Source organism: Kogia breviceps, chromosome 1, assembly GCF_026419965.1.
Source record: "Kogia breviceps isolate mKogBre1 chromosome 1, mKogBre1 haplotype 1, whole genome shotgun sequence".
NCBI lineage: Eukaryota > Metazoa > Chordata > Mammalia > Artiodactyla > Physeteridae > Kogia > Kogia breviceps.
In genome coordinates this window covers 198,650,306-198,671,242 of record NC_081310.1, presented here as the reverse complement: position 1 = coordinate 198,671,242, position 20,937 = coordinate 198,650,306, and the positions used below count along the sequence as shown (strand labels likewise).

At 48.9% G+C, this 20,937-nt stretch overlaps 1 long non-coding RNA gene across 1 annotated transcript; it reads right to left on the bottom strand.

Annotated features, from left to right (window-relative positions):
- Nucleotides 1-2,067: 2,067 nt before the first annotated feature.
- On the bottom strand, nucleotides 2,068-3,800 carry LOC136793272 (uncharacterized). Its single transcript, XR_010838333.1, has 3 exons — nucleotides 3,637-3,800; nucleotides 3,067-3,172; nucleotides 2,068-2,978 (listed from the first exon to the last, which is right to left on the bottom strand). It is a non-coding gene; the product is annotated as an uncharacterized lncRNA (long non-coding RNA).
- Nucleotides 3,801-20,937: the final 17,137 nt, after the last annotated feature.

Sequence of the window (20,937 nt, the reverse complement as noted above, 5' to 3'; positions counted from 1 at the left end):
GTTTTGGGAAGAGGCAGGATGTGACCTGACTTGGGTTTTTAAAGTGTCCTTTTGGCTATGTGGAGAACAGGCTGTAGCAGCAGAGTTGGAAACAGGGAGTCAAATTTGGATGTTTGCTGCAATCATCCAGACAGGTGATGGGGTGGCCTGGTGTGGTGATGGCTGTGGAATTGAGGGAAGTGGTTGAATTCTGGGTCAATCTTGAAGGTAGAACCAAGAAGGCTTGCTGACAGATTGGATTCCTTTGCCTGCTAGCCCAGGCTCCCCACCAACTAATTTCTGTGCTCTGGACTCAAGTCATTCCCTCCCGCTACTCGGCACTCCTCAAGGCTGCCTATCGCATGCCATCAGCTCTCCATCCATCAGCAGACTGCTGCGCTGGCTAGCTGTACCCCAGGGGTCTGTTCTCTTCCGTCATGGCCATTGGTCCACATGGCTTAGTCCCCCTCGCCCCCTCCGTGGCTGAAGCCGGCAGCCTGTGTCGCCCTGGCCAAGGTGAGAACGGCAGATGGGCCCTGGGGCCCGAACTGAGGTGCTGGTCCCACAGCCCAGCCCACCTGTTGCTTTTATGTGGCAGGGCACGTCGTAACCCCCAGTGGTGGACAGTGGCCCCTCAGGGTCCTCAAGGCCCCCGGGGGTAGTCGAAGTCCTGATACTTCATGCCCACTAGAGAGGCATGCTTCACGGGGCGAGAAATATTAAAACACCTGCCATGAAGCTCCTTTGAATACCTGGCACCTAAATCTCGGGTACCCGGGGGCTCCATGGAAGACAGGTTGACCGTGGACCACTGAGGAGACCTGATACATTGAAAATGGTGGTCCTCACCAGGTGCAGAAGTTTTGACAGGAAGCTACATCCAGTAAGGAGCGGATGTTGCCTTGAGAAAACCACTGGTCTTCTTTCAAGGGAAAGAAACTGTACAGCAGTCATACAGGCTGTGGGTGTTCTAGAGGCGGGTATAGAGGGATTGGAGGAAACGCAAGGGGCCGCAGCCCATCAGTAAGTCAATGTCCTAAACAAGTAACGCCGAGTTCAGCTGAGGTTCAAGGAGAGTCTGTTTCATTACTTCCCCTGTGCAGGCCTCTTGGGGGGCCGATCAGGAGCCGCCCGCGGTCAGCTCTAAAGCCATGTTAATTATGTCTGAGCCCCACGTCAAAGTCAGGGCACAGAGCCTCAGGAGCTGCACTCCCTGCCAGGCCACTAGGAAATTTAGAAAGGGCCCTCCCACCCCCGCCCTCACCCCCCGCCAAAAAATCTCTGGGTGATTTTCAAGACTCTCAATTAGGACTGGACTTTCCACTTCTGCCAGAGAGCTGAGTTCCCCAGATGTCTAAAAAGTGGGTGTTCAAGCATCGTCACCCCCAGGCAGAGCAAATGGCAGCTCCAGTGACTCAAGAAGCAGCCGTGGGCGAGGAGCCTGCTACCTGCAGCTCTAAGAGGAGTGGGGCTACACCTGCCTCCAAGCAGCTCAGCCGAGAATCTGACGCCGAGGCCTAACCCACCAGGCAACCGGGGTGTTCAGCCCCCTCTCTCTCTGGGAGCATCCACGGGCATCGCCGGGCAGGCTCTCAGAGACCTCATACGTGCACAGAGCCTGCCCGCTGCAGGGTCCCAGAGCAGAGATATTCTGTTTTGTCTTCAGGCAGACAATGGGTTTCCAAACCTGTCTGCTATACAGACCCCTCAAGGAGGCACAGGACCTCAGAATCATCTCATTGCTGTGGAAGAAAAGACCTCACCAAAATGAACGATGTTGCCTTTTCCCAGATGCCTCTCAGTAAAGAAGAGAACAGACCATTTTCTAGCTAATGTTTTTCCAGATGTGTGTAACTACAGAAATATTTGCACAGTTTGCCTTAAATTATTTTTGGAACAACTTCAGGTTTAAATAAATATCAAAATAATAATATATTCATAGAGTTAGAATCATAGGCTACCCGTGTTTCAATCCTACCTTTTCACTTCAAGTTAAGGCATCAGTGTTTCCCCCATATTCTTATGGATTCATAAGTCTAATTTTTATGTTTCTTCAAGCACTATTAATTAACCGAATGCTTTTTTTTTGCAGTTGGTCTTTTAATTCCAGGGTTCTTATGTTGTAAATGTTTCAGTGAACATATGGAATAAGTTATTAATTATAAAGGCATCCACGTTTCCTCTTTGCCAGGTCTTGTGCAACTGGGCTCGAGGATGAGGAGCTGGCACAGTCTCTGTCCTCCAAGAGTTTGCAATTTATGGAGGGGAGGGTGGTGGAGGAGCGAGAGGACTAAATATCCAGCAATGAAGGAAGAGTGCAAAAGCACATACAAACAGGAGGAAAAATGTCGGTGCAAAAAATAAAAAATACATGAATAAAAATATTTAAAAGGTGGTACCAACCATAAATAAAGGTGGGTGTGGGTGTGGGAGCGTGTGCATCACACACTAACTCCAGAGAAATCTAATTCCTCAGAAAGACTGACAGATGTCGGCCTGATGTAAACATCAGTCACAGCAGAGCCACTGAGAAGGCTCTCTGGCCATACTTTGTGTGTTGCAGGAGAATGCCGTCCAGCCTGCATCTTTTTTTTTTTCAAATAAATTTATTTATTTATTTGGCTGTGCTGGGTCTTCATTTCTGCGCGAGGGCTTTCTCTAGTTGCGGCGAGCGGAGGCCACTCTTCATAGCGGTGCGCGGGCCTCTCACTGTCGCGGCCTCTCTTGTTGCGGAGCACGGGCTCCAGACGCGCAGGCTCAGCGGCCACGGCTCACGGGCCCAGCCGCTCCGCGGCACGTGGGATCCTCCCGGACCGGGGCACGAACCCGCGTCCCCTGCATGGGCAGGCAGATTCTCAATCACTGCGCCACCAGGAAAGCCCCAGCCTGCATCCTTTGTACTGAGATTCCCAGGAGCCAGTGTTGCCTCGAAGGGACGGGAACGCTGGATATAGACCAAAGCTGTCACTGCACGTGTGTCTGATGCTCTCTGAAGCCACCTGGCCCAGGGAGGAAGGTGGAGGCGGTTATCAGCAGATAATGACTCGTTCCCCCCGTGGCCCCTGCACTGCAGGATCAAGGGCATACCTGGCAGCCTGTGTTCCCCTGGTGCTGAGCGGATTGATGTTCTCTGTGCCGGGCACGTTGCCCTGCTGGCTGTTAAGGTTCACAGCTGTATACGGAACACAGCAGACTGTGAAATGTAATAAATCTGGAGTTGCCTCTCAATTTCACCAATAATAATTAGACAATTAAAATGGAAATGTCACCACAAACCCGTAAAAACTCTTAAGTACAGGGTGGAAAGCTCTCTCAGGAAGAGGAATGGCTTTTGTCTGTGCAAAACACCCAGGGTGGACGTGCCGTCAGACGTTACTCGGGACAATCACCGCGTCCTGATAGCCCAGCTCGGACCTGATTCATCCCAGGGCCAGCTGTCTTTACGTGTCAGCAAGCTAACACAACTGCGTAATCTAGCCTGCTTTATGGAGCCTGTAACACGTGGCTGGGGGCTGAAGCCACTGCTCCAATAAGGCAGAGGGGAGCAGAAAGCATGCCCAGCCACAGCTCGGCTTCTCCTTGCCCAGCACCCTGGCCACAGGACATCCGCTTGGCCAAACAAGGGGAAGACTGGGAGATTATGAACAAATTGGGTACCATCTGGCTTGCATTTTGGAGAGCTGGAACCGGAGGCTGTGCACCACTCATGGCAGAGTTCCGCCGTGGGAGGCCTCTCTGGCCGGCTCTGGCCCTCTGCCCCTGAGTGCCAGCCGGCCTTGTTCCCTCGCGGTGGCCATGAGTTCCCTCACGAGGTAACCTAACTGGAAAGAAACCCAAACTTACCCCAAATCAGCAAAATATGGGGAAACTATCCACATCATTGCAAAATGATTACGTGTGTCAATAAATAACGATATTTAGCACTTTAGACCAAAATGGAGTAACAAGGGACCAGATTTACCTTCCTGCCTGAAACAGACAAAAAGCTCTATGAGTCAGGGGTTCTCCAAAGAGACAGAACCAATGGGATGTGTATATAAATATATACGTATATAGAAAAAGGGTTATTACAAGGCTTTGGCCCATGTGATTACAGAGGCTGACCAGTCGCAAGATCTGGAGGCTGAACAGGCAGATGGAGACCCAGGAGAGCCGATGTGTAGCTCAAATTTTAAAATGATCAAAAATATTCAGGACTTGAACATCAGCAGTGAAGCAATCCCTGAGAGATGGGAAAGAGGCAAAAACCCTACAATTGCCCCAGCTGACTGCTTCATGTTTCCAGGCCACGGCACGGACAGAGAATGGTGGATGTCCGTCTTCTCCCTGAGTGGAGAAAGCTTAGCTGAGGGTCTCGGGAGACCAGGGCAGCAGTTTTCAGCTCAGAGCACCAGAGAAGAGAGAGTTGTACAGAGATGGAGAACTCTGGAGACCCATAGATCGTCCCTGAGTTTTCAGCTGAGTACTGGTCAGCACACATGTGTGAGGAGATTAATCAGGTCCACAGAAAGACCCGTGCAAGGATTAGAGGGAAGAGAATTCTGTGCTCACACAAGGCAGGGCTGCTGCCAATACCCCAGCTGGACCAGAAAACTTCATAATTCACAGGGCCTTGGGTAGAATACACAGAGGGGTCCTGCCTCAGTCATGGAGAATAATTATCCCTCGACTGAGCACAAATCAATGACCTCAGCTTCCACTTCAAGAAACTAAGAAAAGAGGGAGAAATTAAATCCAAAGTAAGTAGAAGAAATGAAATAATAATCAAAGCAAAAGCCAGTGATATAGAACAGTGGAAAAAAATCCATGAAAGAAAATGTTCGCCTTTGAGAAAACCAGTAAGACTGGTCAACCTCTAACCAGACTGATTAGAACAAAAAAGAGAGAAGACACAAGTTACCAATATCAGGAATGACAGAAGTGACATCACAACAGATTCTACAGATGAATAAGTGAGTTTAGCAAGGTTGCAGGATATAAGATCAGCATACAAAAGCTAACTGTACTTCCATATACTGGCAATAAACAATCAGAAATTGAAATTTAAAATAATAACATTAACATAACTTCAAAAATGAAATACTTAGGGATAAATCTGATAAAAATGTGAAAAATCTGTACACTGAAAACTATAACACATTGCCGTGATAAATTAAAGAAGATCTAAATAAATGGAAAGATATATGGTGTTCATGTGTCATAATATTCATTATAGTTAAGATGACAGTTTTTTCCTATTGGATCTAAAGGTCTAATGTGACCCCATTCTAAATGACAAGCTTTTTGTTAGAAATTGATGAACTGATTTTAAAATTCATATGGAAGTGCATACAAAGGACCCACAATAGCCAAAACAATTTTGAAAAATAATTAGTTGATTTCAAGATTTATGATAAAGCTACAGCAATCAAGACAGCGTAATGTTGGCGTCAATATCGACAAAAAGGTCAATGGAACAAAATAGAGAGCCCAGAAATTAACCCACAAATATGTGGATAACTGATATTTTCACAAAGATTCAAAGGCATTTGAATGGAGAGAGGAAAATCTTTTCAATAAATGGTGCTGTAACAGTTACTCATACGCAAAAAAAAAAAAAAAAAAGCATTGATTCACACCTGCACCATATATAAAAATCAACTCAAAATGGATCAGCATTCTAATTATAACACTTAAAAAATATAAAACTACAAAACTTCTAGCATAAAAGCTTTGTGACCTTGGAGTAGACAAAGTTTTTTTTTATGTGACACCAAAAGCATGATCCATTGAATAGTAAATTAATAAATTGGACCTCATAAAAATGTACAGCTTCTGCTCTTTGAAAGATACTGTTAATGAAATGAAGAGACAGCTACAGACTGAGAAAACAGTAGTTGTTTTCTACTGATAAAGCCCTTGTATCCAGAATATATAAAGGACATATTTTTTAAATGACCCAATTTTTTAAATGGCAAAGTGGGTATCTATTTGAATAGATACTTCACCAAAGAAGATGTCCAGATGGCAAATGAGTACGTAAAGATGCTCAACATTATAAGTCATTAGGGAAATGCAGATTAAAATCACAAAGAGATCCCACTACACATCCATTAGAATGTTTAAAATAAAAAATCCTTAGCATAGCAAGTATTCATGAGTATGTAGAGGAACTGGACCTTTCATGCATTGCTAATGGGAAGGTAAATGGTACAACTATTTTGGAAAGCAGTTTGAAGTTTCTTTAAAAAGTTAAGCCATATGATTTAGCCATTCCACACCTAGGTATTTACATTTTCGCAAGAAGAAGGAAAGCATATGTTCATACAAAGAGCTGTATGCAGATATCCCTGGGAGCTTAATTTGTAACAGTCAAAAAACTGGCAACAACCCAACTCCACCAACAGGTGAATGGATAAATGTTTCATGGAATATACTACTTAGTAATTTTAAAAAGGAATGAACTATGGAGACATGCTACAACATGAATGAATCTCAAAATAATTATGCTGAATAAAAGAATCCAGACCACCACTGCCCCCCCCCAAAAAAATGATAGCACATACACTACGACTCCATTTCTATAAAATTCTAGAAAATGCAAACTAACCTATAATAGCAGAAAACAGACCAGTGGTGACTAGGAAAATATGGGAGGGGGACACAGGAGTGGCAAAAGGAAAGGATTTTAAAGCACCGTGAGGAAATGTTTAGGGTAGCAGATATGTTCATTATCTTTATTGTTTTCATGGTATATTAGTTTGCTAAGGTTGCCTTAATAAAGTACCACAGGCTGAGTGGCTTAAAAAACAGAAAATTATTTTCTCTGGGGGCTGGAAGTCTGAGATCAAGGTGTCAGCAGGGTTGGTTTCTCCTGAGGCATCTCTCCTTGCCTTATAGATGCCATCTTCTCTCTGTGTCCCCACGTGGTCTTCCCTCTTCCTGCACCTGTGTCCTAATTTCTTCTTCTTATGGGGACAAGAGTTATATTGAATAAAGACCCACCTTAATGACCTCATTTTAACCTAAATGCCTCTTAAAGGCCCTGTCTCCAAATGCAGTCACTGTCTTTGTTTCTGGGGGTTAGGACCCAAACATGTGAATTTGAGGGGGGGGCACACCATTCAGTCCGTAAGAGATGGTTTCACAGGTGTACACCTATGATAGATTGTTCGCCTTAAAAATGTGTGATTTATTGTACGTGAATTATATGTCAGTAAAGCTGATTTTTAAAAAATACGTTACTCTCAGGTTTTGTTTGTGTTTGTTTAATAAAGAACTCTTCCATTGCGTAGGATTTAACTCATCAAAGTATGGTTTGAGCACAATTGTTAGGAATAAAATAGCTTCCTAAAATAAGGCCTGTCTGTGTGTTTCTTTTCCCCATTTCTTGTAACTTTTCATGCTTTGCTGTACTAGCTTCACCCTGGAGACAGACGACCCTGCAGTCCACATAAAGGACAAGCAGGAGATGCGGCGCTCTCCGTGGTCCTGTAAAAGACCGATTGAGGGATGAAAGCAGCCATTTCCAGGCTCAGCTTGGGCTGGCAGGGCTCTCTCTCTTGTTAACCTCTCACCTTTATTTCTCAGAGCCTCTGGTAGCTAAACAGTCTCCCTGAGAGTCTGCCTGGACCCACATGAAGGACGTATTGCTTCCCCGTAAGCAACTGGCAATTCCTGGAGAGAAGAGCTAAGCTTGCCATCACCCTCGGTCTGTCCACAAATGTCCACATGTGCATGACGTCGCAATCATTTTCAAGAAAACACTGGGGCTTTACAGATTTCTCTTCTTCTATCCATCCTTCCCAGAAGATGTCTCTTCCCCCTAATTTGTCTCGGGGCATCCGTCTGCCCAGGAATTGCTGGACAGAAGCTCCTGAAGGGCCTCTTTTCAGGCAGTTCTTGAGCTTGCTTTAGTTCGAATGACACCATGGCTTAGAAAAACAAGTAAGCCTGGGAGGGAAGGGCCACATCCAATTCAAATATGTAAGTCAGGGAGGACAGGTCTTCCTAAAGCAGCCTCTACCCTGTTCTCTATCTCATTAGTCTGTTTATTTCCTGCAGAGCATTTAACACAAAATGCCGGCGTCACTCACTAGGATCCAAGCCCTATAGAGCACGGGGCTTGTTTTTCTCATCTGTTGCAGTATCCCAAATATCTAACAAAACCTGACATATGGTGGATCTCAATAAATGTTTGTTAAATGAATAAATTGGGGTATAAACTCTTATGGGATGTCCTGAGCTACGGGAAGGCTCCTGCCTGGAGAAAACCCCTTGCATGGCTTCCCCTGTATTTATAATAGTGGGCTAATACTTTGCTTTAGGAGCTGCCTTGGATGCCTGCCCAAGGGTGGGTACCTGTACCTTTCCCTTACCTCAATCAGAGCAATTCATTTTTGCCATTTTAATATGTTGTGATTCCATGAAAAATTTCGTCTAGAAATCAAAGGATATCATTATTTTTAAGTGTCTACAAATCACTGATCTAGACTTACACTGAGAAAGAAATCATGCCATTTTATTAGATGTTTTTGCAAAGCCAAAGCAATGGCACCCTTCAAGAGGATATTCCCTTTAAGATCTCACAAATGGAGGCTGCAAATATTTTCAATATCACTGAATGTTAAGAAAGTTTTACAGACCACAGATTTGTTGATTCCAAAGTCTGAGGTTGGACCAGAGAATGTCTATCTTGTTAAATTGGCACCTCTCTCTCCTTCTCTGCTTTCCTCAGAAGCTGTGTGAGACAGGCATAACGCTGCCCAGACAGAAAGCAAAAGAAACTGAAGGAGCAAAAGAGGTGGCAGAGGCGGCTGAGAGGAAACTTGGCTGCCTGTAGGGTGGGCTGGAAGGTGGCAGTGATGACAAAGTATGTGCAGGGTGCCAGGGAGCCGGGAATCAGGCGCTGATGCTGAGAATGGAGAGAAGAGAACTGGAGGCTTCCTCCCAGTACGAATGGTCCTGGTTTTCCATCATCTGACTCTCCATCAAGAGCAATTTGAACCTTTCCAAAGGGACCATTCCACCCCGTAACAGCTCAGATCAGGTTCACTTTCTGGATGATGAACCCTACAGCTACGAGGGGACGTGGCATCTTGCACAGGACACGCTACTGACTCACCATCTGGGCGATGATGGGGTTCACCTAGGCCATGACTCTTTCTCTCTCATCCCATCCTCCTGGTGGACAGTGGCATTTACACACAGGACATAATGCCCCAAGCACGAGGCACAGGAAAGATTCTAAGATTGACTCCAAGAAAACATTACAAAGTGGTGAACTCAGTGCTGAAAACGGAGTATGAGCAGCCCTCTGACATGTCCTTCCCCTCACCCTGAACACAGGGGTTGTAGCGTCCAGATGGGGGCTTGGTTCTGCAAAGCTCAGAGCCTCGTCTTCTGGTGGACAGTGTCTGGCTATCTGCTGAGTTTTATCACCACATGAACATCATCCTTTACAGCCCCAATAAAAATTACCGTCTCAGGACAGTAATGACCACTGGGCAGAGAAGCATGTACTAGAGTCACACACTGGATTCCTATTGGGAGAATGTGGAAACCTGCCCTTTTAAACTCTCAAAAGAGGGGCTTCCCTGGTGGCGCAGTGGTTGAGAGTTCGCCTGCCGATGCAGGGGACGCGGGTTCGTGCCCCGGTCCGGGAAGATCCCACGGGACGCAGAGCGGCTGGGTCCATGAGCCATGGCCGCTGAGCCTGCGCATCCGGAGCCTGTGCTCCGCAACGGGAGAGGCCACAGCAGTGAGAGGCCCGCGTACTACAGAAAAAAAAAAATAAAAATAAAAATTAAAAAATATAAAAAAAATAAACTCTCAAAAGAGAATTTCCTGTGCCAATGCTCCTAGAGCTCAGATCTTTCTATGTAACCTGGGTAACGTTTAACCCACTTTCCATGGCCCCATCAAGCATTCACCTGCATGAGTCTTACCTACATCAACCCAGCCTCTACTGGGACAGCCCTAGAGGCGAGACTGTTCCTTGCCTGACCGGGTGGCCTGTTTCAACTTTGAACAGCTCAGACTTTGAGAAGCTCCGGTCTTTCATCAGATGAAAACCTATTTCTCTGAAACCTCAATTCTGTCCTCTGAGGTCACACAGAGAAATGAGTTATTTCCCACCTACAGAAATACCTGTATCCACCATTCAAAGGCAGCCAACATGCCAAACACCCAGCCTTTCTATTCCAGGATGAACATTACTTGTTGCCACATCCCCCTTCAGAATCTGTTTAGATTTAGAAATAACGCCAGCAAACCCTAAAGGCATCACAGGTGGGTCTAGCCGACATGGAACAGAGAGAGGCCATGACCTCTCTGGTTCTGGACACGGATTCAAACGCTTTCTGGCCTGTAGAGTTTCTAGAATCTGCCGTTATCCTCATTTTGAAATTGGAACATTTTCTTATCTCTAATTTTCTGGAAGCTGTCCCATTCTCCGTGGTTGCCAAGTGCTGTCTATAATTAAGCCTCCAGCCTCCGTGCTAGGATGGAATTGAATAAGCGCTGCAGACATGAATCTGCCCAAGCAAAGCTCTACATGGTTCTTTTTCCTGCTCGATGCAAAGCATCGTGCACAAGTTCACTTTTCTTCCAGATCAACTCCATCGTGGCAAATGCTCTCTCCCATTTTGCTGGTAATCAAAGCAAGGCATGGAGTCATAAGTGATACCCCAGGGCCCAAAGCCAGTTGGTGGTGAATCCTTGATGCTACCCCAAACCTTCAAGCTCCCAGCTCTGAGTCTCATGGCTACTAAGAGTGATTCTTCAACGTTCTGGAACACCCTGCCCATGTGGACAGCTGCAGAGACCCCAAAGGCTGCTGTCCATCATGATTTCCATCCTTTGACGGGGCCAGTGAAGGATGTGGTATCACCAAGGGGACATTTGGAGGTTGCAGATAAGGGCTGAGCCCGAGGGTTGTGGACTGGCTTCTGCTCTTTGAATTCTTCCTTGCCTCACTGCCCCTTTCACCAAGAGCCAAGAAATTTCACTCCTCACAACACACGGAAAATATTTACTTTCTCTTGGTAATGGAATCCTAAAGGCTGTCCCAGCCTGTCTCGCCCTGTGCTGGCACAGAAGCAGGAGGTCTCATGACAAATGCATCCTGCTGTAGACTCTGAAATGGGGCCCGAAGGAGGCAGAAACTGGCACTTTCCAGTGACTTTTATGTTCCATTCAGAATGGCTGTAAAGAAAACAAGACATAAAATACCTCCCCTGTATAATTTGCTGGTTTATAGGTGGTTTCATCACTTTTTCAAAATGGCTATCCGAAGTGATCTTTATGTCTCCCTTATGGCTGGGACCAAAAGCTCTGAAAAAGCCAAGAGAGCCAAGGCAGTAGGGACACCTTGGAGAAGGGTGCCCACTCCCCTCCCCGCGGCCAGGATGCTGGGGGTGGGGTGAGGGCAGCGCACAGCGCTCAAGACACACAGCTCTGCCTGCTCAGAACCTCCCCACGGGCACATTAATAGGCCTGGGGCTTGACGGTGCTTCCATCCCACAACACCCAAAAGAGGAGGCCAGTGCGGCTCCTCGGATTTGAATTTAGAGCCAAAAGGACTGTATACACCTAGGACTACAGCAACACAAATAACACACGTGTGCTGTGTGTCTGGCCGTATGTGTCTGCCTGTGTCTCTGCACGAGTGCACGCACATGTGTATGTGTGTACGGGCATGTGTGTGGCTCTACACGATTCTATCACGGGGCAACTCTTATAGCCACCACCACGCAAATGCAGAACAGTCCCATCTCCACAAAGACCTCCACCCGTGACACCTGGTTACACTTCGGGTATCTGTTTACTCCAAGCCTGAGGGTACCACTACCCTGCCCGTCCAGCATGGCACGGCCACCTCACAGGACACCTGCACCAGGCAGGCTCCCCCAGTGTTCTGAATGGGCGCTTCTCTATGCCAGGAATTCCTCACCAACCTCAGGAGTGGAAGACCCAGAAGGTAACACAGGGATGGAGAACCTTGTTCTTAGTGCGCGAGGGGGTAAGCGTGGTGCAGGCTGCAGGCTGCCTTCTGGAGCTGACTCACTCTGGACCCCTCTGACCCCGCCGTTGTCCCCGGAGCAGTCCCCGGAGGCACCCACTCCACCTGCCCGTCAAGTGATATAGGATGAGAGGGGCGCTTCACGACTGGGGAAGGCTTTCCCAGGTCCAACAGAAGATTGTGATGACCACGAAGTGACCCATCCCTATGGGGGCCTCTAGCCTTTGGACAAGTGGCCAGGAAGAAGGAAGGCAGAGACTAAGGAAGCGGCAACACTGCCGACAGCCCATGCTGCTTCCCTGTGAATCCTCCCCTGCCGGCGTGAAGTGGCTAGAGAGCCCTTCCCCACCCCACACTCTGCAGCCAGGCAGCCCTGGGGGAGCCACCCCCTCTCCTTCCTTCACAGGTGCTCTGGGAGTTCAGACCGAAGCACCGCCACCTGGAATACAGATTAGAGAGTCCCCTAGGCATTTACAGGGCATGGCAACAACGTAGCCCATTCTCCGTGGGCCTGGTCCAGAGCCCAGGGCTCCTGCCTCCAGGCCTAGAGACGGCCCCAACTCCCTTGATTCCTACTGCCACCTTCTTGAACATTCCCAGGACCCCAGCTCACATCCACCCTCTCCCAGGCTCCCCTGTGAGCACGGAGGTCACAGTCTCTCTCTGGGGCTTGTAGACGAGTTGATGGCTCTCAGATGCCCAGGGCCCTCCGTGTCCATGGCAACAGCAGCTCTCAGCCCTCCCCACCTCTGCAGTCCTTTCTCATCCCAGTTTCCAAAAGGAACAAGGCCCACTAGCCTCCCCTGAGATCACAGCTCAGTGAGGGAAGCAGAGGCTACTGGCGGAGCAGCCAACAAGGCTCAGAAAGCTGCCAGCAGGATGTCAGGTCTCAAAGGCACACAGACGATGCCAGAAAGGAATCTGAGTTTCAAGGTGGGAACAGGGGAAGGAACACGTGTGAGTTTTTAGAACGCGGTTAAAGCAATGCAGCAAGGGCTCCATCCTTGGGTGGGGGTGGCCATTTGGGACCTTGCCATCCCGGGCAGGCTGAACAGATCTGGACTCTGATGGCCATGTCTAGAAGGACCTCTCACTCCATCTGCAGGAGCTTAGATAGGGCAAGACTAGAAGAGCCTAAAGCATCACTAGCAGGGGGGCACGGGTGGGGCTGGTTACTGTAGCAGTGATGGTGACCCTGTCTGTGAGAGTTACTGCATCTGTGAGAGTTATGAGAAGCTGGGCCTCTGGACAAGGTCATGGCCAGAGGTATCCTTATCTGCAGCCCCCAGGTCCCTATCCCACCCAAGTCATGGCACCTATGATTCCAGAAGCTTCTTGAGAGCCGAGACCGTGGTTAGTTTTGCTCACCACTGGCCCTCATCACCATGCTCCATGTTTGACATACAGAAAGCTGTAGTTAACAGTACTGTATTGTGTGCTTCAAAATACATTAAGAGGATAAATCTCATGTTGTGTTCTTATCAAAACCACACACACACACACACACACACACACACACATAAGAACATTTTTGAATTTGATGGACATGGTTAGTACCTTGATGGTATCACGAGTGTTTGCATATGTCCAAACTCATCAAAATGTATACACTAAAAGTGTGCAAATTTTTGTATATCCATCACCTCAATAAAGCTAAAAAATGTTCTGAAAATGTACTTGTTGAATGAATGAAAGAAGAATATCCTCATGGATATTTAGTGGGTGTCTGGGTGCTTGTTTGCCCCCCACACACCTGGTAACATTCACAGTAATGCCCAGGAACTGGTCTCTGTCGGGTGGGAATCTCGGGTCTCTGAGGGAGGCAGGCACTGCTTTTCCAGGACCCCCAGTGCATTTGGGGACACTGATCATTGTAAAGCTGTTCTTTACGTTAAGCCAAATCTAATACATTGAGACTCAAAGTGGCTAAAGTTCACGGGAGACATAACTGTGTCATTTGATTTGTTCACCAAAGAGCAGGTCAGATGGGAAGGTTACCGTCCTCTTAAAAATACTCTGACAACATTTTTTTAAATTTTATTGTTATTTTGCCTTTTCAGAGAAAGGGTTTCTATTTATGGACGATGAGTAAATGCTCCTGAAATCGGGGATTGCGGACTCTGACCTTCTTTTTATCGGCAGGTAATAAAATGAACGGGCAGATGACAGAAATGTAATTTGAGGATTACAAAATTTATGAGGAGGCAGCACACTGAGGAGGAAAGTGATGACAACGTGAGTAAGAGAGAGAGAAGGGGGTGGAGGAGCGGAAACATAAAAAAAATGGTTGCCCCTGGACTCTCAGCTTTGGAAATGAAGACATCAGCCTTCACGTCCTGTCCACTGCCCGGCACAGGGCAAGAAATACTAACTGGTTTTTGAATCAGGAAGTCGATAGGTGAAAGGCTCCACTGTAGGGAAATGATGGGAATTAAATGAGGTGATACCCAGAAAACATTTAGTTCAGTGCCTGACATGGGGCCGTCCCTCAGTAAAGATTAGATATTTTTATTTTATCATCATCGTCGTCATCATTTCATCATCACCGTCTGTCTCATCACCTAATGACACTGTGTATGAGAACAGAGAGCCCTGTATAAGCTGTATATGTTGGTCACCATTAAGTCTTTCAAGGTACTGCAGATGCCTGGTTACAAAGCGAAGCCTCTCTCTCATTACCGTTCTTGGCGTCCATCAGTGTTGCGGGTTGACTTGTGTCCCCAGAAGGATTTGTTCACGTCCTAACCCCTGGGACCTGTATACTGGCTTGACTTAGATGTAGGGTCTTTGCAGATGTAATCACGTTAAGATGAGGTCATACTAGCTTAGGTTGGGCCCTAATGCAATGACTTGACTCCTTAAAAGAAGAAGGAAATTTGGACACAGGCACAGAGATGCACCCAGAGGGAAGAGGCCATGTGAAGACAGAGCAGAGATTGGAGTAATGCCTCTACAAGCCAAGGAACACCAAGGACGCCGGCAGACAACAGAAGCTGGAAGAGACAAGGAAGCGTCCTCCCCCAGGGCCTTCATGCAGAGCGTGGTCTGCCGGTACCGTGATCTCAGACTTCTGGCCTCCAGATCTGTGAGAGAATACATTTTTGTCGTTTTAAGCAACCGGTTCATAGTTATTTGTTATGACAGGGGTAGGAAAGGAATACAGTGGGTGATTCAGTTGATATGTTGGCATCTACTGTGTGCCTGGCACTCTGCCGGGCATCAGGATGGAGCAGGAGAGAAAACACAATAGTCTCTGCCACCACACCTGTGTGCTGTGTGCCAGGTGCGCTGGGTATCAGGAACAGAGGCAAGGTCTCAGCCACGTGGACCACGCAGCAGGGGCAGAAAACAAATACACAGATTTATCCATGTGACTTGGGATCAGTCCTCTGATAGAAGCACAGGTGAGAAGGGGTGTTGGGGAAGGGAAAGCCACATTCCAATTGGACGGGGCAGCTGTCACTCACTGTGTGCTGGGCTGTGGTCCTCAGGGCTTCTTTGGAGGCGCAGTTGCCCCTGGTTTCTCTAACGACAAAGGACAGCAGTCACCACTAGGCCTTGTTGGGTTTCAGGGCTCTCCACCAGCCCCCGTCTGCTCCCTGAGCAGGCTTCCTGTGTCACTGTTGTAACAGGATTAATGAAGCAAATAGCTCAAAGGTTTCCAGTATAGAATACAATTCTTCAAGGCTCATTTTAATATTTCAAATCCAAACAGGCAATCGGCTGTCGGACTTCAACCCCCAGATCCTTATGAAAACGTGGGCGGGCTTGTGGTCCTGCGCTTATGTGGCTATCGTCTCTTTTTCCATGAGATTCCCCTTATTCACAGCCAGGACCTCAGATGATGTCTCATCAGCCCGGGTAGCTCTGCTGCAAAGGCTCAGACAAGGTCTCAGGTAATGGGGGGAAGTGTTCAACCCTCCACCAGGATTGGGGGTTGGGGTAACACCCACTGCTGGGGGGGTACATGATGGATTCAACAAGTATTCATTGAGCGCCATGCTTCTGGGTGCTGCAGGCAGAGCAGTAAGCCAGGCAAGTGAAGTCCCTGTCCTCACGAAGCTTCCACTGCAACGTCAGTACCCTCAGGAAGGGAAGGACGGAGCCCCACACTACATATGGAAACCCTTTAAAATAAATATAAAGGAAAGGAATCCAGTTATCTGCATATTGCAAACCACAGGGGAGAACTTGTGCGACGTCTTCTTGGTTGCTGAGGCTAATGAAGGAAGAGCACCCTTCCGCCTGGAAGGCTTTGCAGGCTATCCGGAGCGCGGGAGTGCTAATCAGATCTTTCTGTTCGTTATCAGTGTTGAACAGGTGCTACATGCACAAGGGAAAGTGTGCCAACACCACCGAAAGGTAAACACAAGGAGGAAGTTTCTTGTGTATTATTCTAGAAGAGCTGTCTTATAGCCATAAGCATATGTGCACGCACACGTGTCTCTTTGTAACATGAGAGCAGCATGCCATGGTGTCTGCGTTTTACCCACCAAGGGCTGGATCCTGAAGACTGTCCAGACCTGGATATCCAGCTCTGCCTCTTTTGCTCACGGGTTAAGGTCAGGGTTAGGTTTAGGGTTAGGGTTAGGGTTAGGGTTCCGATGGTTCCATTGTAAGGATGGACCACAGTGCATGGATCCAGCCCCAGCCGGTGGACACATGTACCTTTCCATGTTTTCTCCGGTGTTTATTCTTGTGCATACATCTTTGTGCACCCGTGCAAATATACCTGTAAGCTCAAACCCTACCCGGACTTGCTGAAACAAAGGGCGTGTGTATCTTAAATCTTGATAGAGGTCGGCAAATCACCCTCCCCTCAAAAAAAGTTACTTCAGTTGGCCCTCCCACCACAAGAACAATTGTTTCCTTACCAATGTTGTCCGTCCAATAGAATTAAAAATACCACTTCAGGGAGGTTTCAATACTAAGAGTGAAGTTTCTCACTTTTTATGCACCTAACAGCCATGCTCTTTGCTTTTTTGTGAAATGTGTCCTTGGATGATGGCTTGAGGAATCGAGAGCCCTGGTCCATCTGCCTTCCCTCTGCCATGACCACACTTCTCACTGCAGACCCGGGTTTGTCACCACCTGCCCTCCTGCATCCAGAAATTGTAGGGCGCCTTTTGAAAGTTAAATCGTAACCAGCTCTGTTGTGATGATTTTGTGCCTTCCTCAAGACAGCTGACAGCCCACTGGCCTTTTTCAAGGCAAGGATTTGGGCCAAAAGGTCTGGAGATGTCACAGGAGCTAGCTGGGACAGGAGGGCTAGAAGGCCAGCAGAGGGCGAGGAGAGAGGGCGCTGAGCGCAGACAGTGTGTCTCCGAGGGCTGCGCTGTACCGACAGCCTCCCCCCAGCCTGCTGCCCGCCCAGCTCGCGGCTGGTTCCTGGGCTGCGTGCCTGGGACCCACAGCTGCACCCTTCTGGCAGAGCACCGAGCCATCTGGCGTTCAGGTAGAGGAGTAGTTGAGCCACAGGCAGCACGCTGATGTCTGCGGGCTGCCATGTACCACTGCAGAGCCTAGACTGCTGGCCGGGGCTGCTTCCTGAGCGGATGCTGGCCGAGAGGGTGGCGAGTCTTCTGTGCCCTACCTGGTGGCAGACGGCTCTGAACCCTACTTGTGGGTGGACACAGAAAAGCATTTCTGGATACCTGGCCTGTATGGCTGGGTGGGCAACACCCACCCCCTGCCTGCTGTCCATGGTTCTGAATTTGTGATTCGGTGGCCAGGCCTGACCTGCTCTCAGGATGAGGACAAAAAAGACTCGGCAAAAACCCCAACACAAAGACTGAACCTAGTGGGAAGCAGCCGCACGGCACAGGGAGATCAGCTCGGTGCTCTGTGACCACCTAGAGGGGCGGGGTACGGAGGGTGGGAGGGAGGGAGATACAAGAGGGAAGAGATATGGGAACATATGTATAAGTATAACTGATTCACTTTGTTATAAAGCAGAAACTAACACACCATTGTAAAACAGTTATACTCCAATAAAGATGTTTAAAAAAAAAAAGACTGAACCTAATGTGAACTCTAGGTTTAGGCTTTGGTTATAAAAGTGCATCAATATTGATTTGTCAGTTGTAACAATGTCCCACACCAGAGCAAGATGTTACTAAGAGAGGGAACTGTGGCAGAGCGGAGGGAGGATACATGGGAACTCTCTGTACTTTCTGTGTAATTGTCCTATAAACCTAAAGCTGCCCTAAAGAAATAAAGTCTAAAAAAAGACTCAGCAAAAGTTTTTATCTAAGATGAGCTTTCATCTCCTCTTTGGTGTTCCTGACATTGTGTTGAGGTACTTGTGTCCCCCCTTGGGGCAATCAGAGCAGGTTTAACTGGGGATGAGGCCAAGGGTAGGATACTGAACACCTAAACTCTAAGGCCCATACAGCCGGCAGGAGCAGGATGAGAGGTCAAGGTTATAGGTTAAACAAGAGCAGAAACGAGGAGGTGAGAACAGACAGCCGATGAGACCAGACAGAGCTCAGAAGTGATGGGGTGATGCAGGCAGAGATGTGCTCTGGGTGGCGGGGGAGCTCTGAGATGTGATATCCAGGTTCCTGGAGCCCCCTCTCCACATCTGCTCAGTCACCCTGAGAAGGACAAAGGCCAGCTCCCCTTCCAGACCGCCTCCTATCCTCCCCATCCAAGCACGCTGCCTGGTGCTTGGCCCCTGGACCTCACCTTGCACGGGGAAGAAGAGAGCTGTGGAGGCCGTGGCTGTTGCATTGCCAGGCGCTGACATCCCCCCTCTCCTTCATCCACTAGCAACAATTGTCACGTGCCTAGGATGCGCCCAGCCCAGGGATGGGTCCCCAACCCTGTGGCTCTCAGAGCCCATGGCTTTGAGTAAAGGACCTGTCAAGATAACTCAATCTGATGGTGAAGGTGGGTGGAAAGGCTGTGCAGGCCAAACACATCCGGAGCCTCCTGGAGGTTCACACTGGACAGGCCAAAATCAGATCCAGGGTCCTGGCCCCAAGAGACCTGAGGGCACCGCCTTCAGGGAGCCTGCAAGGCGGTCAGGAAAGGAGCTGTTGAGACTTGAGTGAGAGGAGAGTGAAGCAGCCTCATGACCTCACCCCGAGGACATGAACCCAGGGATGGAGAGGAACGCAAGGAGAAAGGGCTTTGCACGCAGGTGGCCTTTGCTAGCACCCTGCTGGCATTAAGGTTTCTTTAGGCCTAAAGATAGGGAGTGGAGCTGCCTCCCCATTCAAGAATGTCACAATCCAGCTTTCTAGGTGCCATAGAAAATGCCCCTTTTCCAAACCCACACATCCCCCACTTTGCCTGGCCCCAAGTTTTTTGGAGAAACAGGCAACAAGATCAGTGGCCAAAACCAAGAGCTGCACAGACAAGCCTCCCAGGCAGCCCCCCTTTCCAGGAGCAGCCCCTGAGCTCCAGCCACACTGTGTGGGAGGACGGAGGGAACAGGCTGTGATGGGGAGGAGGTGATGTGCGCCAAACAGGGAATGCCCGGGGTGGGGGTGGGGGACCAGGCCCGCACCCATCACAGCCGTGCGATCCCTGCGGGTCCCTCGCTGTCAGCCACAAGGACACTGCCTCCTGCCGTCTCCTGGCACTGGTCCACTTCGGGACTCCTCCCCCCAGGGAGTCAAGTGCCTGCTCCTCCTGCTGACTCATCCAGCACTTACGGAGCCCCCTTTTGCTCTCCCAGGAAACTCCTCCAGCTCCCCCCTCTTCCCCCCAACCCACCCGCCAAAACGTCAGGGAGCTCCCTGCCCTCCTGGAACTTACCAGCCTGCAGAAAGACGTGTTCCCTGGAGGACTCACCACGCATGCGCAGCTGGGATCCTCTGCCAACGCAAAATGGGCTGCAGACCTGGATAGGAGAGTTTGAGGAGAAGGAAGGGGCAGGTCGGCTCGGGGGCAGAGGGGCATGAAGGCAGGCTGGGCCAGCTGGGAAAGAGAGTGAACGCAGCCCAGGGAGGCTGGACAGGGCCCCACAGCCCACGGGGAGGGCCGCTGTGCACCGGCATATGACCCGAGAGATTATAGGATGGACACGGGCAGGCCTGTGAGTATCAGAATCCCACCAGGAGGAGACGGAGGCTCTGCAGAGGCAGGAGAACTCGAGGGCAGGGCTGGACCAGGGGGCAGATGACTGCGGAGTGAACACCAAGGTTGGGGAGTGGGAGGGGCTGGAGCCCGAAGGTGTGAAGTGTGTGCACTAAGAATTTTTTTTTGATTTTTATTGGAGTAGAGTTGATTTACGATGCTGTGTTAGTTTCAGGTGTATGGAAAAGTGAATCAGTTATCCATATACATATAGCCACTTTTTTTTTAGATTCTTTTCCCATATAGGTCATTACAGAGTATTGGGTAGAGTTCCCTGGGCTATACAGTAGGTCCTTATTAGTCATCTATTTTATAGATAGTAGTGCACTAAGAATTTAAACAGCCCAGGGACAGGTCTGACCCTTGCCCTTGTCTCCTGGGAGATGATCCCTAAGATAAAAGCGTCCTTGTTTACCTGGGGGGCTAAGCTACCAGACAGTCAACAAAGTGACTGGGGAGGGGGGCTTTGCATCACGAGGTACCAGTCTGACCTCTGCAGGGGCTGCAGCCTGGGGTCAGTCACGTGGCTGACCAGCCAGGTCTATGTGACTGGACGGGCCCCCAGTAAAGACTTTCGAGGCCGAGGTTCAGGGGGCTCCCGTGGTTGGCGGCGCCCTGTGTGTTATTGTCACACGTCGTGTCATCGCTGGGAGGAGTTAGCACCGTCCACATCTCCAGTAGAAGCTCCTGGCCTCGACCCTGTGTGTCCCTTCCTTCAGCTGATTTTAATCTTCATCCCTTCACTGTGGTAAACCATAACCAAGAGTGTAACAGTTCCCAGGGAATTCTGCAAATCCCAGTGAGTTCTCAGATCTGACGGTGGTCCTGGGGACCCCCGAAATTGCATTTAGCACCAGACATGAGAGTGGTGC